Source organism: Lactuca serriola, chromosome 4, assembly GCF_051521515.1.
Source record: "Lactuca serriola cultivar US96UC23 chromosome 4, Lser_US96UC23_V15, whole genome shotgun sequence".
NCBI classification, from domain to species: domain Eukaryota; kingdom Viridiplantae; phylum Streptophyta; class Magnoliopsida; order Asterales; family Asteraceae; genus Lactuca; species Lactuca serriola.
The window spans coordinates 83,170,932-83,198,172 of NC_136411.1; positions in this window are offsets into that span (position 1 = coordinate 83,170,932).

Consider the following 27,241-nt stretch of genomic DNA (forward strand, 5'->3'; position numbering starts at 1 on the left):
ATATCACTAAATTTGTGTATTTTTAACACAATTTTTTTCTACTATAATCACACATTAAAAATTTATAATAAAAACATATTTTCATATTATAATATAGAATAGAATAATTATTAAAGTTATAAAAGCTATAAAACTAACCAAAATAGTATTAAACAATTCCAAAAAATGTTTTTATATGATGAATAGTGTTACACCAAATATAAAGACCACTATTTAATCTCACTATTTTTGTGTTGAATTTAGTGGTCCATTGAAACATGTTTTCACACCAAAACATTATTTTTGTGTATCCATTGAAGCTGGTCTAAATTGTTTTGGAGACGGTTGTGTAATTGTAAATATTTATATTATGTTAATTGATTTTAGTGGATAATATCATAATAGATTGAATAAAACTTTCTTGTTATTAGTAGCTTTTCTTAAAATGAATATATAACAAATTTAGAACAAAAGATTGAAAATATAAAAAATTCTTAAATGTTTGTTCACGTTAAAATTGTGAGATGTGAAAACTTCATTCTATCTTCATTATTTTCTTCCATAAAATTTGCATCATGAAAATTGAAAAAGTTCCCTTTTAGAAAAACCACTGAGGATAAAAAGTGTAAGGAGTTTGTTTGATATTTTTTTTTATCTTTATCGATCCTTGTGTAAAATTATAATGGTCAGAGTACTCTGAAGCATTAATGCTATAGGTGTAAAAACCAAGAGGAGCAGGTTTTGGAGTTTTGCAAACTTTTTTGCAGGTCTAGTAGCATGGGGGCACTTTAGGGTTTTCCCGATATTGCATAGACCTTCCACTTCCCACAACGGTAATATTTTAGAAAACAATAAATGAGGCTACTCAAGTTATTTTACTGTGGTTATTTTTACGGCGTCATAATGGCAACTCTGCTAAGCCATTTTAAAGCTAGCCGTTGAATTCAAATATTCGAAAGGCTATGACGCCAATTTTTTGTAATGTGTATACAATCATTATATACATAAAGTTATATAAAGAGTTCGTATGATTTATTAAGGCTCCAGGAAGTGAGATGTAAGAGATGCTAAGATTGCTACACACCATTCCCCTGCCTTATGCTAAAGAAGATGCTAAGAAAAAGTTGTTATGAGTGTAGGATAATGACTTAAAAGAGTAATGTATTTTTCGATATGTATATATTTGGTTATTGAGTTTTTTTTTCGTCTATATTTACCCCTTTAACTTGTTAAACTGTATACATTCAGTCCTTACGACCGGTTGCTTCAGATTAGACGGAAAAAATGATTTAATAAGATAATATATTTTTCATTTTGTATACATTTAGTCCTTAATATTTTTATACATATTTAGTCCTTAACATTTATTTTTTGTTTCAAATAAGTCATTTTTTTGTACTCATTCAGTAGTTATGAATGATTTCTTTTAGTTTTTCTCATGACATCCTACGTAAGAGAATCATTGATGAGTTGTTTGAGGTTGTTGATGTTTATGTCCAACATGATCTCGACTACTTGGTTGCGTAGGTCTGGTGGTTTGACTTAGGTCTTGTATTCTGAATGTCGCAACTTCTTCATACGATATCAGATTTTAACGATTTTTATATCCACGCGTTCATTTTTCATTATGATTACTCCCGTTAATATGAATATATTTTTACTTACGATTTTATAAAAAAAAGCATCTATACATGCATTCATAAAAAACGTATGGACAGGGGCAAACGCCGGAATACATAGTTGGTGTTGCTGAGATGAAATATGTATCGTTAATACATGAAAAATAGCTATAAACGAAAAAAAATCGAAAATCCGAGATCATATGGATATAAAGATCGTTCGCATGAATATAAAGATCGTTAAAATCTGAGATCTTATGAAGAAGTTATGACATTCAGAACACATGACATAAAGAACCAAGTAGTTGAGATCGTGATGAACATAAGCATCAAAAGGCCCAAACAATTCATTAATGAATTTCCCATGTAAGATTTCGTGAGAAAAAAACTAAAGAAATCATTCATAAGTATTTAATGAGTACAAAAACAAAAATGACTTATTTTGCAAAAAAAATATATTAAAGATTAAATGTATACAAAAATATTAAGGACTAAATGTGTACAAAGTGTGAAATATATTACTCTATTAAGTCATTTTTACCGGCTAACCTGAAGTAGCCGGTCATAAGGACTGAATGTGTACAGTTTAACAAGTTAAACGAGTAAATTTGGACGGAAAAAAAGTCAGTGACTAAATGTGCACAAATCGAAAAATACATTACCCTTTTAAGTCATTATCCCTTATGAGTGTAGCGAGAGAAGAGGAGAGAGAAAGTATGAAGGAGTGTTGTGATTGGTTCATTTGTATTTCTTTATATATATTAAATTTTTTTCTCTAAAATCAAACCTATTAAATTGTTATACTATCACTCGTTACCTTTTTTGTGCTAGACATGCTAAGCTTATTTGATATAAAAAAACTAAAAAAATCAATGTAGCAATGTGCTAAGAGTGTTACCACTATCTCCGGTCTAAATGTCACAAATTCAGTCTTTATTAATTACTAAACATAATCTTTATGGTTTCTAAAACTTGCATGGTTGGTCCTGATCAATATAAAAAAACTTCTTTACCCTTATTATTTCTTTTACCTTTCGTTTTGTTTAAATACAATTTATAGAAAAAAAAACTCCACACAACCCCACTCCTAGTGGGTACCCCCATCCCACTCGATTTTTCAATTAGAAAAAACTTAGAGATGTCAACGGAGGAAAACGGGACGAGGGTTGCATCCTCCGCCCCACCCCCGAAAAATGAAATCTTAATTAATTTTAAAAAGGAGTAAAATTGTCGAAATGATATAAAAGAACAATGTAACATCCCAAAATTTAAGACCAAAATTTTTATTTTTAATTTAATAATTCATAAAACGGATTATTGAAAACATCATGAAGTTATCTCATATCATAAAAACCCATAAGTCATATGTCTCAAAACATGTCATAATATAATAATGTTAGATTACAAAATCCTAAGAACTTCATAGTGCGAAAAATCGTGTGTGCGATGCGTTGTTATCGTGCCGGCTCCTTTCCCTTCGAAGAAGAAGGACCTGAAACAAAAACCGAAACTGTAAGCACAAAGCTTAATAAGTTCCCCCATCATACCACATACCATACAATAATCATACTGTCTAACATATCCGGGTACTAGACTACCCCTTCGGTCTCTTTCAACCAGTAACTTCCTAGCATATTAGGGTGTTGGCCTACCCATTCGGTCCTTTCGACCGGTACCTCGCCTAGCATATCAGGGTGCTGGCAACCCCTTTGGTCCTTTTGATCGGTATCGGGGACTATTTCACCCCGTACTTCTACCATATAACATTCTAGCTCATAAACACATAAGTCAGTCATATACTGCCTAGCTTATCTGGGTGCTGACATACCCCTTCGGCCCTATTGACCGGTACTAGAGTCTATCCTACCCCTTTTACCACTATAACATAATATCATAACATATTAGCACATAAATCATAACAAATAATGACATACCAGATAATTATCACAAAGACAATCATCTCTACTATAACTCTTACTAGTGGGTCGACATTGGTGCCTTGGACCCACTTCTACGGGAAGGTAACTCACCTCAAATAACATGTAGTAGCTGAACTGTCCTCGGCTCTAGGATCAACTCCTCTTAAACTCCTACACATAAAAATCTCCTTTAATTACCCTTTCATACTCATAACCCCTTTAAGGGTCAACTATGGTCAATGGTGTGACATCCCCAATTTCACGACCAGAAAAGACCAAATTCTTTTATTCTTTTAAAATAAAATCAGATTAATTTTTCAAAAAGTATTGCGGAATTTTTGTCCCCAAAACAAAATATGATAAAAATATTTATCAAAGCATTTCTTAAAGAAATGTATTTTCATTTCATTACAAAACTCGGGATGTCCACTGCGATACAGACCAAAAGCATAAAATGTACAATATAGGCATTTCAACAGTTATTTACATCTACTGGCCTATAATCCAAAATCTCTCGTCATCGTCCAACTATGCTCTTGTTCCACTACCTGTAATACAGAAAGCTGAGTGGGTCAGGCTTGGGAGCCTGGTAAGCATATAGGGTTTCAACCCATAAATAATAAATTTATTAATTTCATCAAACAACAATAAATTTATTAATTTTATCAACCAACAATAACCCTGATTACTCGTTCCCGTTATCCTCACTTTACGTCCCTAAATACCTATCACAAAGGACCTAGCCTAAGGATCATCATCGGGATGGATGCTACTGCTAAAGGGATTCCTCAGCCATACATATCCTTAAGGCAACCATGAGGGGGATGGAGTACACCGGTGAACACATCGTTTACAAACACCTACAGGTTGCGAGCCTGCTAGCGTTCCACTGGACTGTCTAGAAAGGTCTGTAGTCGTCATCTATACTGTGCTAGATGACTAGAACAACAACAACATCGAGGCCTCTCATCATTTTATTTCATCACACATCAACTATCTACCCATGTTATATCCAACATATTTGTAGATAAAAATACATATACAGTTTAAAACCTGTATAAAACATACATTCAACACCCATCTCAAATAAACAAACAATATATATACACATAGCACATATTTTATAGATAATACTCTATATCTATGTGTAAGATGAAAGTGACTACACACTCACTTGATAAGATGGTAATTGGACAACACTTCATCCCTTAAAACAATCTTTTTCGATAAAATCGGGAGGTTTGCTAAAAAACTGGGCTCTGCGCGGGCAGAGTTTCGACTCGAAAAACTCTTTTTCTTGAAGACTTCGGGGCTCCGGGCTTTCTTCTGGTGCTAGGATGGTATTCTAGGCTTCAAGGTGTTAGGCTAGTTTGAGAGAGAGAGAGTAAAGGGTGTAAAAGTATAAGATTTGTAAACAAAATCAGGACAGCTTCGTTTTCTATTTATAGTGGCCGAAGCCTCGCATTACGTGGGGCGTAATCTTCATGTATGTGGGGCGTACTGCCTTGCGAGGTTCTACGCTGGGTGTAGACCAAGTACGCTGGGCGTAGGAAGGGATCATCTAGGATGCGTCAAGGCTACGAACACGTGTGCACCATGCAAAGGAGTAGGTGATGTGGCCAATCTCGGACCGTGAAGACGAGTACACTGGGCGTACATACTTCGTACGCTGGGTGTACTTCCAGTCTCGAAGTTTGTGCCTGAAACTTCAAAAAATCACATCTTTATCATATGAGCTCCGTTTTTGACCTTCTTTATATCCACGCGTAGGTGAAATTATACTCTACAACTTTCGTTTAGACTTCGTCGCTAATTTTGACTTTATTTTTAAAGTTATATTTTAATAGGCTAGGACAGGAAAAGTTCTTTAAAAATTCATAACTTCTTCATCCGACGTCCGTTTTTGTCTGTCTTTTTAGCGTTAAACTACTATCGATAAGATCTTCGATTCTCGTTTAGGTTGTTTCGGCTAAAAATTGCTTGATCTATAATTCGAATTTCGGGCTGCATACTGCTATGCCAAATCTTAGATAATTTATAACTTCCTCATACGAAGTCAGATTTGGACATTCTTTTTATGGACGCTCTCGGTTTAACAAGTACTACGACTTTCATTTAGATTGCTAAGGCTAAAAAGCACTTTATCATAAAATCACTTTATACGTCACACAACGTCATGCCGGTTCTGTCGCGAAACTTCGACAGGTCATAGCTTCTTCGTTATAACTCGGATTTCGGTGTTCTTCATATCTCCGTAATCCTTGATTCAACCAATACAACTTTCTTCATAGATATTGGGTTTATCTAACATTTTAATTTGACGCTTATTTCTTTATCCTTAATTTATTATAATAATTAAGTATAAAACACATAAATACTCAAATAATACATCTTTATTATTTCAAAACAAGTTGCAAAGGTTGACCTAGACTATTACATCATCTTTAATGCTTTATCCCAGAAACACGGATGTTACAATTCTCCCCCTTAAGATGATTTCGTCCCCGGAATCATACATCAGCAAACAAATGCGGTTAGCGACTCATGATGTCACTCTCCTTTGTTAGGTGAGATTTGGCCCATTCGTATGTTTCCATCGCACAAGCACTAAATCGACCATCTTGCGTTGCAAGTTCTTAGTCTTACGGTCAACAATTGCCTCCGGTTCTTCAATTAACCTCTTGCTTTCATCCAACCTTAATTCAGAAATTGGAATGATGTCGGGAACTTCTCCCGTGAGCTTCCACAAGTAACACACGTGGAAAGTGTTATGAATACCATCTAGTTCTTCTGGTAGTTCTAGCTTGTAAGCTTGGTTCCGAATCCTTTGAAGAACTTTAAACAGTCCAATAAACCTTGAACTCAACTTTCCCCTTTTACCAAATCTTATAAGTCCCTTCCACGACGAGACTTTAAGTAAAACTGAATCTCCAACTTCAAATGCTATCAGTTGTCTTTTCTTGTTAGCATAGCTCTTTTGACGATCTCGAGTTGCTAACATCCTTTCCCTAATCACTTTCAGCTTTTCAGCAGTCTGATGAACTATCTTGGGTCCCATAAACTGCTTTTCTCCAGCTTCAAGCCAACATGACGGCGTTTGACACTTTTATCCACACAAAGCTTGATAAGGTGTCATCTTGATGCTCGAGTGGAAACTATTATTGTAGGAAAACTGTACAAGAGGTAGATGTTCATCCCAGTTACCTTGGAATTCCAGGGTACATGCTCTCAACATATCCTCCAATGTTTGAATTGTTCGTTCGCTCTGACCATCGGTTTGCGGATGGTAGGCTGTACTTAGACACAATTTCGTACCCAATTCCTCTTGTTGACTTCTCCAAAACCTTGACGTGAAATGACTATCACGATCTGATATAATCATCACGGGAACAACTTTCACTATCTCTTTCATTTAAACCTTTGCAATATTTTCCATAGACCACATCTCATTGGCTGCTATGAAATGTGCACTTTTTTGTGAATCGATCAACAACCACCCAAATCATATCGTGACCGCTTTTCGTTCTGGGCAGTTTAGTCACAAAATCCATGGTGATATCTTCCCATTTACCTATGGGTACAGGTAAAGGTTCTAAACTCCCATACGGTTTCTGATGTTGTGCCTTAACCCTCGCACATGTCACACACTCGGCCACATACTTTGCAACACCAAGCTTCATCTTCGGCCACCAGTAGTAGGGTTTCAGATCCCTATACATTTTTGTGTTGCCGGGATGAATTGAGTACATGGTCTTGTGAGCTTCTTCCATCAGAAGATCTCTTACTCCTCCCGTTTTAGGTACCCAAAATCCTATCTTAGAATACCTTAAGTCCTTGACCGTTTGTATTGAACACTAACATTTTGCCCAAACGTTCTTCCTTTCGGTCATTTTTCTCTAAAGCTTCTTCTTGAGCTTTCTTGATGCTTTCTACAATCTTTGAGACAACTTCGATTCTTAATACTCTTGGCCATTTCTTTTCAAGGCTCACTTTTATGCTTAAATTATCAGCTACGACATTTGCTTTACCAAGGTGGTAAAGTATTTCACAATCGTAATCCTTAAGAAACTCTAGCCAGCGTTGTTGTCTCATATTCAATTCCTTCTGATTAAAGAGATATTGAAGACTCTTATGATCAGTGAAAATTTTGCATTTTGTGACATAAAGATAATGCCTCCATATCTTTAGGGCGAATACTACCGCTGCCAACTCCAAATCTTGAGTGGGGTAGTTCTTTTCATGTTCTGTCAATTGTCTCGATGCATATGCTATTACCTTATCCCTTTGGTTCAGAACACAACTCATCCCTACTCCAGATGCATCACTATAAACTGCGATGTCTTCATCTCCATCAGGCAAAGAAAGAATCGGTGCTTCACACAACTTCTTCTTTAGCTTCTCAAATGCTTCCTTATGCTTCTCATTACAAGTATAAGTAGCTCCTTTGTGGGTCAAAGCTTTCAGTGGAGCAGCTATCGAAGAAAAGCCTTGGATAAATCTTCGGTAACACTCCTAAGTGTACATGCAACCCTAAATACCTTGGATCTATGTTTTCTCTATTATACATGCAAATAAGAACTTCCAAGGTATTATCCTAATCTAGCATACAAAACAATGAATGTAACAAGATAGAATACATACCTCTTTGATGTAGAAAGTCTTCATGAAGCTTGAGTGCCTAGTGCCCCAAGTGTGACACCTCAAATGGTTCACACAAAACCAAATACACTTGGAATAACTTGAAAGAATTCTACACTTCATGAAAATCGGCTAGCCCTTCTTTTACACACCCTAGTGACCGATTTTGTCAAGAATAAGATCTTTATATGGTGTTACAATTAGGGTAAACCCTAATTGTCATGACTTTCCATTTCCTTGGATCCATGGGTTCACATACACCATGGAGCATCCATGGACCATCCTATGGGTTTTAGCCCAACTTGATTATCCATGGAGCATTAGCCCACTATACAAGTATGGATGATTTACACAATCAACCCATATATTTAATTAGTCTTCTTTTGATCACTTAATTAATCCTAGATTAATTCTTGATCAATACTAATTAAATAATCTTATTATTCTTATTATTAATATACTAGAACTTATAATATATTAATAACCATAAGTGTCTTATTTCTCTCATTATAGTCTATCCAAATGCATGATGCCATGCAACCCAAATGGACCATGCCGGGTCGGGTCAAGTCTTACCAATTATAGTTATGGACTTAGACATTAATCCAACAGTCTCCCACTTGGATAAGCCTAAAACTATTATTGCGAATGACTTCAAGAACCGACCGGAAATCGTAGCTCTCAAAAGCTTCTGTCGAACTCTGACCTTGTCAATGAACTCTGACCTTTGTCAATGACTTGTCCATTAGATAAGGGATCATATATTCTTCCATTCTAGATATCATATGGACTGAGACATGGATTATAATCATTCTCTCTGTCCATTTGTTGTTTCCCGATTTCCGATTTATGACGACTGACTAATTGAACAAATCAAATCAGTCCTGACCCGACCGAGCACTTCCATTTGTCATCATCAAATCATCGAGGGGCTCACAGATATCGCTTTTATCCGGAAGGTAAAAGGAATGGATAAACTTCGACTCATATGGCTTGTTCTACTACTTGTTGAATCATACACAAAGACACGTTTTATAGCACCGAGTTACCAAATGCGTTTTCGTGCAATCAATGTACAACCAACTCATAGTAACAACTCATATCTCTAGGTTTGAAGAATATAAGATATTATCGTCTCATGATCACTCGTGATAAAATCCATGAAGTGATTCCAATGAGCGCGGGTTGAATCCAATACTCAGAACTTATGAGCACTCATGAGTGTTGTAGCCCTTTGTCCAACACCTTAGACCTCTACAAGCCAACCCATGACAATCTTAATTCATATCTACTTCCAACATATGACCGACTGTGGATGGTTTGAATAACTTAGTCATCCCGGAAGAATAACCTAGTTTATTCTGGAAGTCAAAACATGCAAAATGAAACACAATAATAATTGAATCCAATATGGTATCAAAACCTATGAACATAAATAAAACACCTTTTATTTATCACCATATGATTACACATTATTCATTGTATACTGTTTCAGCTATCAACTTTATTCTTGAATTTAAAACAATAGTTGTCCCATGCTCCAAGCATGTACACTACGTTTTCTAAACACTAGTCATGACATACACCAAGTATGCATACTATGTTTGTCTATGATCTTTACTTTGTGAACTAGATCCATTGAGCATAACTTCAATGATTCTCTTTTCACACTCCCAAATCCTTACTGCAAATACAAGAATTCCAAATTCATGTCATTTACTAAAATCTGTTGGATTCTAAACTTATATGCATTGATCTTCTTGTAATGATTATGCACAAAGTTAGAAAGACTTGACAACAATCATTACAGAGTATTCCAAAGCAGATCAGCTCCTTAGAAACAACCATCTTGCATTAAGTTTCCTAATCTCAAACAGATTGAAAATTCTAACTTTGAAACATTTCTAGATTCCATTTTGACTTATCCCTTCTGAACAAGAGTTGCCTCCTTACAGACTATGTCAATATGGTCCTTCCAAAATTATCACTATACTTCCAACTGTCCTTGAGCACCCAATCTTTGGTAAACCTTAGATTGTCCTCGACAATTGTTTAATCCTTTTAGTCATATCCAGTTCTAAACCTTTTCCCTTCTTAATGCCCCAAGCATTTGGAAAATTTTAGAAATGATGAATATAGCACATGTAATCGATCCTATATCCGAAGCATATGGGACACGATTAATGATGTCTCACATAAAGACTCAACCAGTATTTTGCTATAATATTTCCACTTCTATATGCCAAGTTCTCATAATTCAGATTATGAAAAGGGATGCCGTAATCATAATCGAATTTTAGAACGCAAATAATGGACCCATATACAGAATCTCCTTATGTTGAGCCATTCCAACATGAAATTCATATATATATATATATCCTTGACTAAATGATTAAAACCTCAATCTAAGCTTTTAGATTTGAGATGAAGTATAATTTCTTCTCCCTTAATTATAGCAAAACAACTTTTTCCCAATTGAAACCTTTTGTTTTCTATAATTAACATTGCTAACTTGCAACCTTTATCATAATTATCATGCTCCCACTAACATGATGATTATTAGCATAACACTTATGCTCCCACTAGATTTGACATGTACCCAGAAATCAGCTGACTTTCTTACCAAAGTTCAGATTTCTGATACTAGATTGTTTTGATAAAACTTTATCAAAATCATACACCTTCCCTTAGATAGCAGAATTGTGTGTCTAAACAATTATGAAGAGGGATGCCGTAATCATAATGGTTAGACCTTTTTGCCACTTCTCACAAGTCCAGGTTAGTGTGCCGGTAAATCACACACGCTCCACTAACGAATTTGAGAATGCAAATATCACAATTGCTATCTAGCTAAAATCTACTTAGTGAAAGTGTTTCCTCACCATCATTTTCATGAATCGGAGAGAAACCTTATGACACTTAGATTTAATGGTGTATGTTTTCTTATCCATGTGAATTGTCAAAACCATAGTCACAAGACAAGGATAATGACAAATCCAAACTCATATGGATTGAACTCAATCTTAACTTCTTGCCACCTGGTAGCTCAAGGGCCTGCCATTGCTTCCAAGTTGTTGTGCAACACATTGAGAACTCTAAGAACTCATATGCAAAGCCAACTTTAACTGGAATGGGCACAAAATATGTCAACACTATAAGTTATACACCTCGAGTCGTGTGCTAGTGAAGAACTTCAGGTTTTATTCTTGATTAGTTCTTGAGACTTTCAAGACCTTTAAGACTCCCACTGTCCTCTTGACATATAAGACTTTCTTGTTAGATATTCAAGAGACAGTGTGGATTCTAATCAAGACAAACACTTCACACAATTGGCCTAAGTTGGTCTTTGTTTTATCCAAAACATCACAGCTTACCAATTTCAAATGTACAAGAGTAGAAAAATTTTACTCTTACATTTGACAAGTGTTTTAAACCTTCTTTAAGACATGTCACTCAAATTACAATCTTGGAGTATGACTCTAAGACTTGTATTGGAACGAAGTATGACTCATCTTCTTGATTTAACCATTTCAACAATTCAAGTTCCTCTTCTTAGTCATAAGAATGCACTAAGATTTCCTTAGAGAACTAATTGTGCTATGGTTTCTTAATCATTAAGATGATCACAAAACTGATACTAAAGTACTCTCCCATCTTTTCAGATTTGAGAAACTTTTATCTTTCTGCCTAAGTTGATTCTTCTTATTCGCTCTACCTTACATTGGAACCTTTTCCAATGTCTCAGAATTACACTTAAGCTTGTAATTATAATCATATTTACTGAGCTTTAGTAAACTATGACGAATAGTCTTATAAATCTTTTGTGGTGGACTTAATCAGTGCACAAGAATGTGTACTCGATCCCTTAGTCCTTTACTTGAATCACACATCCATGTGACAAAGTAATTAGTCTTAATTTTTCCAATACTTGAAAGTTCTCATTCATCATGCTATACAACTTGCATGATTCCAAGTTCCGGTCCAATTGAAACTTGGGTGATGAGAATCTTTCCTTATTTGGTAAATTTAGACATTACCACAAATGAAAGAATCAATTTCATATTTCCACTCTTGCTATTAATGGAATCATATAAGCAACAATTCTTCCTCAAATGCCATTGTAAGGATATTTTAAAATAAATAAAATCAAAATTTTCCTTTTATTTTAAACTTTGCGGAAAACTTATCCTTACAATCCATATGAAAACTTGTTGTCATCTATTCCTAAGCAATATCTCATAAGTCCTAAGAAGTAGCTCAAGAATCCGATCTTCAAACTATGCGATAGAAATCCATCTATGCGATCAGATTCAGCATATTCTTTCTTTAAGTTTCTTCACTTTTCTTTGATTCTTAAAACATCAACATGTGACCCAGTCACATCATGTATAAAGAATCTCAGAATAGAAACTTAGCAGAGTTAGATAGTGGACTTTACCTGAAGTAGAGTCAAACTTATTGACTTCAACATCCTTTGGTAAATTTGGCAGATTCGTAACCAATGTCCCTTCCTTTGGCAATATAAACATATGGACCCTTTGATAATGGTACACGGGACTATCACAGACTTAGATTTTCTCTTTACCATTTAGTCAACCTAGTTGACTATGGTCAATCCCTTTCCTTGGGAAGAGAATGTTTTTTCTGGATTTCCAGTGTCACCATTGTCAATGTCCATAAAGTTTTAGGAAGTTGATCTTAGCAAATAGATAAGATCATTAAGGGTCTTGTCATAGTCTGTTCCATAGGTGTCCCAAAAGAACTCACTATGTGACTTAGAAAGTGATTGAACCACCAACTTTCTCAATACTTTGACACCCAACTCTCCTGGCTTGTCAATATGTGACTACATCTCCAAGACGTGACCACACCTAGACCTTGCCTTGCCAATTGGGCTTGAGTGACCTTAAACTTTTCATGAACTTGTGGGTTGAGGAGATTAATTGTGTAACAACGGAAATTTTTAAACAAATTTTTCATTTCAAAAGGAAGTATTTTCATCCAAAACAAGGCATAAACATTCAACGTGTCATATCATAATACAAATCATATGAATCCCAAGATCATAAATCATCTATCAGTGTGTACAGATCACGTCGGCGCCTTCCCACGGTCCTCGCTAGTACCTGAAACACATATACAACAACTGTAAGCATAAACGCTTAATGAGTTCCCCAAAATACAACTTACGCACATACGCCTTTCCAGGCCCTGACCTTCCGGTCCATGTGTCTCAGGGGACTTCCGTCCCTGCTGGGTAAACCTTCCGGTCCTACCCACGCCAACCCTTCGGTCCACACTACAATGCCTTCCGACCCATAACATATTCGCCTTCCGGCCCATGTCATAATGCCTTCCGGCCCACATTAAACATATCATACATAGCACATATAACAATTAACTTATCACATATAACACATATGTCTCATATCATATCCGACCTTCCGGTCACACAATCAAACCCTTCCGGGTACAGTATAGTGAGAAGACTCACTTCGTGAATATCGATAGCTAGCAAATCCCGAAATCACTCGTGCTCGATCCTCCGAGCTACAATCTCCCTATAACATCATACATCTCTTATTAACACTTTTTATCTCTAAGGTTGACTATCCCTAAGAAGTCAACACAGGTCAACTCTGGTCAACGGTCAACGGTCAACTTTGACCGGACTCGGCGAGTGCACAAGGGCAACTCGGCGAGTCTAGACGTTTTCACCAACTCTCTAGGATTCCCTTCTTACACGTCGAGTACTCCCCTTGACTCGACGAGTTCCACCTGGAAGAATCGCGGGGCCACCCCGACTCAACTCGCCGAGTCTCAAGAACAACTCGGCGAGTCCCAGCTCGACTCAGTCCACCTGTCAACCCTCTCTAACTCACCCTGACTCACTGAGTCAACCCATGAGGCCATGACTCGTCTGGACCACTCACTGAGCGAACTCAAGGCAATCTTCAAGCTACTCGCCGAGTCTGCTCATCGGACTCGGCGAGTCCATACCATGCAATCACTCAAACTCGCTTCTAAGGTCAGATCTGCTCCAACAATTCATAGATCTGGCCTTCCTAGATTGATTCATCACGTAAAGCCCCAAACTTGGTGTACATACAACCTCTAAATGTCCATATATGAAGAATTATTAACAAATATCACAACTCAAGGTCATAACCTCCATTGTTCTTCATAAAGCTTGATGAGTGAGGCTCTCTGGACCTCTATGGATCCAGATCCAAAGCCTCATCACTAGCAAGGGACTATTTGACCATCAAATCAACCCAACAAAGGCCACAAGAAGCCCTAAATCCAAATATACTTCACAAAACAGGAGATGAGCCGAAATCATACCTTTAGATCGATGATCTAAGCTTCAAATCCACAGAATAGCAACCTCCTTTGCTTCCTCTTGGCTAGGACTTCCCTCTTCTTTGCTAAACAACACACAAAGGTCAAGAAATGCTTCCTTTCTCTCTCTCTCTCAAATCGCTAAAGCACTCTAGGGTTTCTCTCTATGGACTGCTGTGTACAAATGACGGCCATAAGGCCCTTTAAATAGGTCCCAAACCCGAGAAATTAGGGTTTCATTAAACAGCGCGGACTCGCCGAGTCCATATCCTGGACTCGCCGAGTCCAGGCGAATCCCGCGTCCAGAATCGCGTCCCTACTCGGCGAGTCTGAGCTCCAACTCGCCGAGTCCCCTCTCAAAACACCAAAATCATAAACAATAAAGATACCTGGAAATTTGGGCTGTTACCGCCCACAAACGGTACCCATATCCGACCCTGAAAGGTCATAAGCCCTCGCCCATCCGTAACGAACTCCGAAACCAACCCAACGACCCGCTCCTTCTTCTGCATCTCCGGTTGCACAGCCTCGGCCTGTGCCCCACGAATGGCATCCAGTACCGGTGCTATCACGGTCAATCTCAAACATACATCTCGCAGTGGAGTGCTCTCCGCCCTGCGGCTCAACGCATCGGCTACCACATTAGCCTTGCCTGGGTGGTACAGGATCTCACAATCATAATCCTTGACCACATCCAACCACCTCCTCTGACGCATATTTAGGTTGGGCTGATCCATCAAGTACTTCAAACTCTTATGGTCCGTGTATATCGTACACCGAACCCCATACAAGTAGTGACGCCAAATCTTGAGGGCGAACACTACTGCCCCCAACTCTAGATCATGCGTGGAATATCTCGTCTCATGAGGCTTCAGCTGCCTCGATGCATATGCTATCACATGTCCCCTCTGCATCAACACCGCACCCAGCCCCAAAATCGATGCATCACAATATACTACAAAATCATCCATCCCTTCCGGGAGAGCTAATACCGGGGCTTCGCACAACCTTTGGTGAAGTGTCTCAAAGGAGGTCTGTTGCTCGGGACCCCATGAGAATGCAACACCCTTCCGGGTCAATTTGGTGAGCGGCGCTATGATATTGGAGAAATCCTTGATAAATCTCCGATAATACCCTGCCAACCCAAGGAAGCTCCTGATCTCAGATGGTGACTTCGGCGCCTCCCAACTCATCACTGCCTCAACCTTGGCCGGATCGACCAGAATCCCTTCCTGGTTAACGAGATGTCCTAGGAACTGAACCTCCCGCAACCAGAAATCACACTTGGAGAACTTTGCATAAAGCTTCTCCGGTCTCAAAACCCCAAGGACCTCCCTCAAATGCTCCTCATGCTGCTCTCTAGATCTCGAATACACCAGAATATCATCGATAAATACAATCACCGACCAATCCAACATCGGCCTGCATACCCTGTTCATGAGATCCATGAACACAGCCGGGGCATTGGTGAGCCCAAAAGGCATCACCACAAACTCATAATGCCCATATCGCGTCCTGAACGCTGTCTTTTGGACGTCCTCATCCCGCACTCTCACCTGATGATATCCCGACCTCAAATCGATCTTGGAAAACCAAGATGCTCCCTGCAACTGATCGAATAAATCGTCGATCCTCGGTAACGGGTAACGGTTCTTGACCGTCAGCTTGTTCAACTCCCGGTAATCAATGCACATCCGGTGTGAACCATCCTTCTTTTTGACGAACATAATAGGTGCTCCCCACGGCGAGCTGCTCGGCCGAATGAATCCCTTCCCCAGCAACTCCTGAAGCTGCGAGGATAACTCTTGCATCTCTGGAGGTGCAAGACGATAAGGCACCTTAGCGATAGGCGCGGCCCCCGGAACCAAATCAATACCAAACTCCACTTGCCTCACAGGAGGTACACCCGACAACTCCTCGGGAAAAACATCTGCAAACTCACGCACCACCGAAACCTCCTCAACTGAACTCGGTCTCTCGGAAGCCACCCGCGTATCCATCACATACGCCACAAAACCCTTACAGCCCTGTTGTAGACACCGCCTCGCCCTAGCGGCCGAACAAAAAGCTGATCCAGAACGTGTACCCTTGCCGTACACTGAAAGAACTCCCCCACTAGGGTCTCGTATGGTCACCAGCTGACGCTCACAGTCGATGACTGCACCAAATCGGCTCAAACAGTCCATGCCCACAATGACACAGACATCACCCATCGCAATAGGAATCAGATCAATCGGAAACTCAACCCCGAAAATATCTAACACACATCTCTGGAGAACCTCCGTGGCACAAATCACTCTCTCATCTGCTATAGAAACTCTCAGAGGCCGACTCAACGGCTCACGACTAACACCGATCTGCTGACTAAAGGCCAAAGATACGAAAGACCGACTCGCACCCGAGTCAAATAACACTAAAGCAGGTACAGAGTTCACAAGGAAAGTACCTGCCACAACATCGGGCGCAGCGCGGACCTCCTCCGCAGTCAGCTGAAAGGCTCTCCCACGAGCCCTCGGGGCCTCGGCCTTCACTGGTCGAGTCTCAGTAGCCCTGGCAGCAGGTGCAGATCCCTGAAGAAGCTGAGGGCACTCGGCCTTCCGATGGCCGGTCTGGTTGTAATGAAAGCAAACCATAAACCCCTTGGGGCAATCCCTAGCGATGTGCCCCTCCTTGCCACACTTGTAGCAAGCACCAGACCGACATGTCCTCTCGTGACCCTTGCCGCACTTTCCGCAAGTGCGGCCCTTCGGACCTCCTGTCCTCGAATCGGCGGACTTAGTCCGCTTGGCTGCCGGCTGAGACTGAGCCGGCCGCCAATCCACGCGTTGAGACTTGGCCTCCTCCCTGGCCTGGGTCTCCAACTCGATCTCGCGCTTCCTGGCATTCGCATGAAGCTCATCAAAGGTATGATATGTGGAGTTCAACACGAACTCCCGGATATCCCTCCTCAACACACCCAAATACCGGCTCATCCGAGCCTGCTCTGTGGACACCCGCTCGGGGCAGAACATCGCCCTCTCATGAAACTTCCGCGTGATCACCGTAACCGAATCAGTACCCTGCTTGAGGGTCAAGAACTCCTGAACCAACCGTTCCCTCTCCACCGACGGAACGTACTCGTCTCTGAACATAGAGGTAAACCTCTCCCACGTCACAGCTGAAATCTCTGCCAAAGTGAAGTTCGCCGTCACAAACTTCCACCAATCCTTCGCTCCCAGACGGAGCTAGTTCAAGGCGAACCGTACCCTTAGATGCTCCGGACATGAACAAGTGTAGAAGCATCCCTCGATATCAGCAATCCACCTCATAGCAGCGATCGGATCCTGCGTCCCGTCAAACTCAGGTGACTTCGTGTTGCTGAACTCCCGAAACAGCAACGAGTCACCTCCCTGTGGTCTGGCAGCGGCTACAGCTGCGGTAGCTGCAGCGGCTGCAGCCTCAGTCAACGCGGCGTACCGCTCATCAAAGGTCTCCATCAAAGTGGTCTTAATAGACCCAAACATCTCCGGAATCTCGGCCCGGATCGCCGCAGCCACCTCCTCATGAATCATCTGACGAATCTCCTCGTCACTCACACTGCTCGTACTCGGTCTGTGGCGTGGTCCAACCATGATGCCTCTGAAATACAACATAGAACTTATCAGAGACTCTATCGAGCATAATCGTACTCGATAACGCAACCCTACTCAGTCTCCGATACCTAGGGATTCCTACTTGGGTTGCCCACTGACCCGGTGTCTTCGGTAGTACGGGCCCAATACTACCGACCACACCGCATCAGCATTCATCCCAAGTTCTCCTCCCCAAACCCCGGATCGTGAGTACTCTACTCTTGTTATGCACTAACTACCCGCTTGTTATCACAGCATCTCATAGCAACAGACTTCCCTAGACTAAGGCATCACAAATTAGGCCACTCTAGTCCTATCATGAATACCTAGTCTTCTAGCATGCATAACAATTCATATCATATCATATCTCTTAACACAACATTGTAAGAGTATTTTGGGGATCTTTACCGTTCGGGCGCTGGCTGATCGTACACACTGCTTCATTCTTGTTTATCACAAATACTTTATAAAGATTTTATGCCTTTATTTTAAAAGTTTTCCTCAAGTCCTCGGTTTGAGTTCAGTTACGCCCGAAGGTGTACCCGAATCCCTCAAACCAAGGCTCTGATACCAATTTGTAACAACGGAAATTTTTAAACAAAATTTTCATTTCAAAAGGAAGTATTTTCATCCAAAACAAGGCATAAACATTCAACGTGTCATATCATAATACAAATCATATGAATCCCAAGATCATAAATCAGCTATCAGTGTGTACAGATCACGCCGGCGCCTTCCCACGGTCCTCGCTAGTACCTGAAACACATATACAACAACTGTAAGCATAAACGCTTAGTGAGTTCCCCAAAATACAACTTACGCACATACGCCTTTCCAGGCCCTGACCTTCCGGTCCATGTGTCTCAGGGGACTTCCGTCCCTGCTGGGTAAACCTTCCGGTCCTACCCACGCCAACCCTTCGGTCCACACTACAATGCCTTCCGGCCCATAACATATTCGCCTTCCGGCCCATGTCATAATGCCTTCCGGCCCACATTAAACATATCATACATAGCACATATAACAATTAACTTATCACATATAACACATATGTCTCATATCATATCCGACCTTCCGGTCACACAATCAAACCCTTCCGGGTACAGTATAGTGAGAAGACTCACTTCGTGAATATCGATAGCTAGCAAATCCCGAAATCACTCGTGCTCGATCCTCCGAGCTACAATCTCCCTATAACATCATACATCTCTTATTAACACTTTTTATCTCTAAGGTTGACTATCCCTAAGAAGTCAACACAGGTCAACTCTGGTCAACGGTCAACGGTCAACTTTGACCGGACTCGGCGAGTGCACAAGGGCAACTCGGCGAGTCTAGACGTTTTCACCAACTCTCTAGGATTCCCTTCTTACACGTCGAGTACTCCCCCTGACTCGACGAGTTCCACCTGGAAGAATCGCGGGGCCACCCCGACTCAACTCGCCGAGTCTCAAGAACAACTCGGCGAGTCCCAGCTCGACTCAGTCCACCTGTCAACCCTCTCTAACTCACCCTGACTCACTGAGTCAACCCATGAGGCCATGACTCGTCTGGACCACTCACTGAGCGAACTCAAGGCAATCTTCAAGCTACTCGCCGAGTCTGCTCATCGGACTCGGCGAGTCCATACCATGCAATCACTCAAACTCGCTTCTAAGGTCAGATCTGCTCCAACAATTCATAGATCTGGCCTTCCTAGACTGATTCATCACGTAAAGCCCCAAACTTGGTGTACATACAACCTCTAAATGTCCATATATGAAGAATTATTAACAAATATCACAACTCAAGGTCATAACCTCCATTGTTCTTCATAAAGCTTGATGAGTGAGGCTCTCTGGACCTCTATGGATCCAGATCCAAAGCCTCATCACTAGCAAGGGACTATTTGACCATCAAATCAACCCAACAAAAGCCACAAGAAGCCCTAAATCCAAATATACTTCACAAAACAGGAGATGAGCCGAAATCATACCTTTAGATCGATGATCTAAGCTTCAAATCCACAGAATAGCAACCTCCTTTGCTTCCTCTTGGCTAGGACTTCCCTCTTCTTTGCTAAACAACACACAAAGGTCAAGAAATGCTTCCTTTCTCTCTCTCTCTCTCAAATCGCTAAAGCACTCTAGGGTTTCTCTCTATGGACTGCTGTGTACAAATGACGGCCATAAGGCCCTTTAAATAGGTCCCAAACCCGAGAAATTAGGGTTTCATTAAACAGCGCGGACTCGCCGAGTCCATATCCTGGACTCGCCGAGTCCAGGCGAATCCCGCGTCCAGAATCGCGTCCCTACTCGGCGAGTCTGAGCTCCAACTCGCCGAGTCCCCTCTCAAAACACCAAAATCATAAACAATAAAGATACCTGGAAATTCGGGCTGTTACAATTCTCCCCCACTAGAACTAGACTTCGCCCTCGATGTCTCGCTCTGAAAACAGCCCCGGATGCTGCTCCCGCATCTCGCGCTCCGGCTCCCAGGTCATCTCCGATCCCTTCCGGTGTTGCCACTGAACCAACACCAGAGGTACCTCCTTGTTCCTCAGAACCTTGATCTTCCGATCCCTGATGGCCACTGGCCTCTCGGCATAATTCAGGCTCGCATCCACCTAAATATCCTCTAATGGAACCACTGCCGACTCATCGGCTATACACTTCCTCAATTGCGACACATGAAAAGTGTCGTGGATCTGCCCCAACTCTGCTGGCAACTCCAAACGATAGGATACCCGGCCTACCCTCGCAATCACACGAAATGGCCCAATATACCGGGGCCCCAACTTGCCCCTCTTCCTGAATCGAATCACTCCTTTCCAAGGAGAGACCTTCAGGAGAACGAAGTCGCCGACCTGAAACTCAAGCTCGGACCGGCGTCTGTCTGCATAACTCTTCTGTCGGCTCTGGGCGGTCAATAACCTCTGTCTGACCTGCTGAATCTGCTCTGTCGTCTGAAGCACGATATCTGTACTGCCCATCACTCTCTGCCCAACCTCTCCCCAACAAATGGGGGTCCGACACCTCCTACCATACAACAGCTCAAAGGGTGGCATACCAATGCTCGAATGATGGCTGTTGTTGTAGGAAAACTCTGCCAAGGGTAAATACGCATCCCAGCTACCCCCGAAATCTAATACACACGCTCGAAGCATGTCCTTAAGCGTCTGAATCGTCCGCTCGCTCTGACCGTCTGTCTGGGGATGATACACGGTACTAAAATGCAATCTAGTACCCAACTCCTCATGAAATTTCTTCAAGAATCTGGAAATGAAACGCACATCACGGTCCGAAACAATCGAGATCGGCACCCCATGCCGAGATACCACTTCCCTCACATATATCTCCGCTAACTTCTCCGCTGAAGAACTCTCACTGATGGCAAGGAAGTGAGCGCTCTTCGTCAACCTATCCACAATCACCCAAATTGCATCAACTCCTCTGACAGTCCTCGGCAATTTGGTGATGAAATCCATGGTGATCTGTTCCCACTTCCACTCGGGAACCTCCAATGGCTGCAACTTGCCATGGGGTCTCTGGTGCTCGGCCTTGACCCTACGGCAGGTCAAGCACCTCTCAACAAACCAGGCGACGTCCCTCTTCATACAGGGCCACCAATACTCTTTCCTCAAATCCAAATACACCTTCGTGGCCCCCGGATGGATCGAGAATTTCGACCGATGAGCCTCTTCCATCAAAGTAATACGGGTACCGCCCACAAACGGTACCCATATCCGACCCTGAAAGGTCATAAGCCCTCGCCCATCCGTAACGAACTCCGAAACCAACCCAAAGACCCGCTCCTTCTTCTGCATCTCCGGTTGCACAGCCTCGTCCTGTGCCCCACGAATGGCATCCACTACCGGTGCTATCACGGTCAATCTCAAACATACATCTCGCAGTGGAGTGCTCTCCGCCCTGCGGCTCAACGTATCGGCTACCACATTAGCCTTGCCTGGGTGGTACAGGATCTCACAATCATAATCCTTGACCACATCCAACCACCTCCTCTGACGCATATTTAGGTTGGGCTGATCCATCAAGTACTTCAAACTCTTATGGTCCGTGTATATCGTACACCGAACCCCATACAAGTAGTGACGCCAAATCTTGAGGGCGAACACTACTGCCCCCAACTCTAGATCATGCGTGGGATATCTCGTCTCATGAGGCTTCAGCTGCCTCGATGCATATGCTATCACATGTCCCCTCTGCATCAACACCGCACCCAGCCCCAAAATCGATGCATCACAATATACTACAAAATCATCCATCCCTTCCGGGAGAGCTAATACCGGGGCTTCGCACAACCTTTTGGGAAGATCATAAATGTCTAAATTGGACATCTTTTGGGAGATATTCAAGATAGTTGATCTTAAGTCCTTAATATGACACCCAATATGAAATATTAAGGCTAGGACCCAACAAACTATTTTATAACTTAGAAGAGGTATTCCGTAATCCAAGCTATAAAATATTTGAAGGTAGGTGAATGACGATTCACCAATTTCCACCAAGATAAAAGAAATGTATTATTAGGTTTTAATTAGTTTTGAAACTCCTAGATCTTTTGAGATTCATTGAACTGTTCAATGACATGTTTCAATCTCGAGTGTGCCCTTCAGGTTTTGTGACTGGGATGCCGAGGATCACAAAACAAGGTGTGAAGTAACCATGCAAATTACTTGGTACCCTTAAGTGTTTACCCCTCAATCAATGTGCTGGTTAATCACACACGCTCCATCGATACTATGATAAACATTAAGTTACCCTTTGCCTACCTTGTTAAATACGAGTTAGTGTGCCGGTTAACCACACACGCTCCACTAACCGACTTAAACAAAGTGCAAAGTGTAATTTCATGGATTAGCACCTTATTCACATTTTCCTAAGTAACTAAGATTGGGTATTATTAAGAGTTTAGTTACTTATTATTTATCATTAATACTTTTAATGAAGGGAGAATTATAGTCCTGTCAAACCCGTTCGGCTAACGACCCTCCATCAGTCAAGCAAGCGGTGGGTGAGAGTGGACACCCATTAAGTTGCCATTTTATAGGCAACAACCTTATACCCACCTTATAGACCGGCTTCGTGAATGAGGCGTACTAGCAGTAAGACTGACTTTATTCTTATACATATATATTATTAACTTATAATATTATAAAGTATAAGGGTTGAATTTTAACTTTTAAAATTCTAAGGGCTAACTTGGAATTAAAGTATTCATAAGAGAAAACTTTACAAATTCCAAAACTTGAGGGCAAGTTTTGAAACTGTTCAAAACTAATTAATTCCATAATTTATGTGTTTAAAGTAGTTTTAATCCAAAAACTCTTCAAGTTCCATAACTTGAGGACAAGTTATGGAAGACTTTAAACTAATAAAAGAATTAACTTTTCTTTATCTTATAACTTATGGAATTAATTAAGGTTACACTTTTTTTTATTTATTATTTAATGAAGAGACTCTTGGTCCTCCATAACTTGAGGACAAATTATGGAGTCATAACACCATTTAATTAGAACTAGACTCTTCATTTTGTAACCTTTGCCAACTTTTATGAGTTTTATGAAACTTAATGTGACTTTTCATATAACTTGAGGACAAGTTACAAAAACACATTTTAGAATCAACTCTTAGATTATTTTGGATAGAAAACAACTATTTCACTCAACTTTCTATTAATCTAAGCAACTCATAAGAACAAGATAATTCAAATCAAACTTTTTCATGTAATTAGTCTAAACCTTAAACTAATACAAAACATGAATCTATTGACAATTATCTTTGGAATTGGATTAGCATGAACATTACCACATCAAAAACAAGTTTATAAGTCCAAAAACATCTTAGGGTAATGTTCCTAGTCCAATTCCAGCCAAAAAAGTCGAATTTATGCTGTCTGGGGGTCCAACTCGTCGAGTGCACTAACAAACTCGGCGACTTGGATGCTTTTTGCCTTGGACTCGGCGAGTCTGCTGGGCAGACAACATCAAAACTCGATTTTCCAGCTTCTTTTGCAAGTATAACAAGAAAACAAGCCTAGGCTCTGATACCACTGTTGGGTTTTGAGCATTCTAACACTCCTAAGTGTACATGCAACCCTAAATACCTTGGATCTATGTTTTCTCTATTATACATGCAAATAAGAACTTCCAAGGTATTATCCTAATCTAGCATACAAAACAATGAATGTAACAAGATAGAATACATACCTCTTTGATGTAGAAAGTCTTCATGAAGCTTGAGTGCCTAGTGCCCCAAGTGTGACACCTCAAATGGTTCACACAACACCAAATACACTTGGAATAACTTGAAAGAATTCTACACTTCATGAAAATCGGCTAGCCCTTCTTTTACACACCCTAGTGACCGATTTTGTCAAGAATAAGATCTTTATATGGTGTTACAATTAGGGTAAACCCTAATTGTCATGACTTTCCATTTCCTTGGATCCATGGGTTCACATACACCATGGAGCATCCATGGACCATCCTATGGGTTTTAGCCCAACTTGATTATCCATGGAGCATTAGCCCACTATACAAGTATGGATGATTTACACAATCAACCCATATATTTAATTAGTCTTCTTTTGATCACTTAATTAATCCTAGATTAATTCTTGATCAATACTAATTAAATAATCTTATTATTCTTATTATTAATATACTAGAACTTATAATATATTAATAACCATAAGTGTCTTATTTCTCTCATTATAGTCTATCCAAATGCATGATGCCATGCAACCCAAATGGATCATGCCGGGTCGGGTCAAGTCTTACCAATTATAGTTATGGACTTAGACATTAATCCAACAGTAACATTATTAGGACCTTAAAATAATTGTTTGGGCTATTATTATGAGTTATATAGTGTTGTTTAACGCTTATATAATAATAATAACAGCTAGACTATTAAATTAGTCTCGGTAAATACTGAACTAAACCCTAGTGGTAATGATACTAGGTTTTGTTTAGGGAAATTGTTTTAAGAGTAACGAAGTGCTGTCCGAGTACCGAGTCACCACCGTATCAAGTGAGTGCATAGTTACTTTCATTTTACACATAGATATGAAGTATTTTATATAAACCACGTGTTATGTGTGCATATTATCTGAATACTTGTTGTCTATGCTGGATGAACGTTTTTATACATGTTTTAAATGATTTAAACTGTATACGTATTTTATATATACAAATATGTTGGGCATGACATGTGTAGATGAATGATGAGAGATAAAGATGATGTGAGTAAACATTAGTGCCTATTGGACAATATTGGTAGCTATGGACTTAGTACCTGTTAGGAATTGTTAGCTATGGACTTAGTACCTACTAGATAAACACTGGTAGCTATGGACTTAGTACCTGTTAGGAATTGGTAGCTATGGACTTAGTACCTATTAGATAAACATTGGTAGCTATGGATGTAGTACCCAATGAATAAACTATAGCAACTATGGAATTAGTGCTTTACGAACGAGCATTGGCAGCTATGTATTTAGTGCCAGTCCTATAACCCTGGAAGCAAGGGACTTCGGAATAAACGAGTGCAGGATAGATGACTCTTAGGATAGATCCTTAAGAGTAAAGAAGATAATGGGGATGGGTAATTGGGTTGATTGTTTGGTTGTTTAAACATAATAATTATATTATTGTGGGTTGAAAACCCTATGTACTCACCAGGTTTCCCAACCTGACCTACTCAGCTTATTTATATCACAGGTGTTGATATGAAGTCACATTACACTGAGAGATTAAGGAGATATAAATCACTAGTGATAATGAATGTAAGTTTTGTTTATGCTTATGTTTCTGTATTGACGATGACATCCCAAATGTTTTAAGATGAATAAAAATACTTTTCTTCAGAAATGCTTTGATAACGTATTTATCATGTTTTACTGGGAACAAATTCCGCAACATTTTTATTAAAAGAGGTACTCTGATTTTTATAAAGCATAAACAAAATCGGTCTTTTCTGGCCGTGAAAATGGGGATGTCACACCCACTTTATTATAGCTTCAATCTTAGCTGGGTCAACCAAAATCCCTTCTTGGTTAACCACATGACCCAAATATTGGACTTCTTGAATCTAAAAATCACATTTGGAGAACTTTACATACAACTTCTCGTTTTTCATAACTTCTAACACTTCTCGCAGATGCTTGTCATGCTCTTGCTTGCTTTTTAAATAAATCAAAATGTCATCTATGAACACTATCATAGATTTATCGAGGAATGGTTTACAAACCCTGGTCATCAAATCCATGAATCCTGCTGGAGCATTGGTTAGTCCAAACGATATAACCAAGAACTCATAGTGTCCATATCTTGTTCCGAATGCAGTCTTCTCAATATCCCGCTCTCTCACCTTTAGCTGATGATATCCTGACCTAAGATCGATCTTTGAGAAATAGATCGAACCTTGCAACGGGTACTTGTTCTTTATTGATGCCTTGTTCAACTCTCTGTAATCTATGCACATTCTCATAATCCCATCTTTCTTCTTTACGAATATCACCAGAACTCTCCAGGGTAATGAACTAGGTCTAATGAAACTGTTGTCCAACAACTCCTGAAGTTGTATCATAAGCTCCTTCATCTCTGTTGGTGCTAATCGATATGGTGCCTTTGCTATTGGTGTTGTTCCTGGTAACAAGTCTATTCGAAACTCCACTTGTCTATCAGGGGCAATCCAAGAAGATTTTTGGGAAAGACTTCCAGATAGTCACACAACACTAATATACTTTGCATATCCTTTTTCTCCTTCTTAGCATCGATCACGAATGCGAAGTATGAGGTGTATCCTTTAGATAAAAATTTTCTGGCTTTCATTAGAGAAATGATTCCAGAATTTACTCTACGCTTATCTCTGTACACCATAAATGACTCTTTTCCGGACGGGTTCACCCTTACTATCTTTTTCTTGCACAGTATTTCGGCATCATTGGCGCTAAGCCTATCCATCCCCAGAACGATGTCGGAACCATTCAACTCTATGGGTAACAACTCCTCATGGAATTCGTTTCCGTTCAAGTCGATGCCAATATTCTTAATACAATTGCTAACAAGTATGAGTTTGCCACTAGCAACTTCTACAATTAGGGCATCATCAAGTTTTTCTATAGGCAA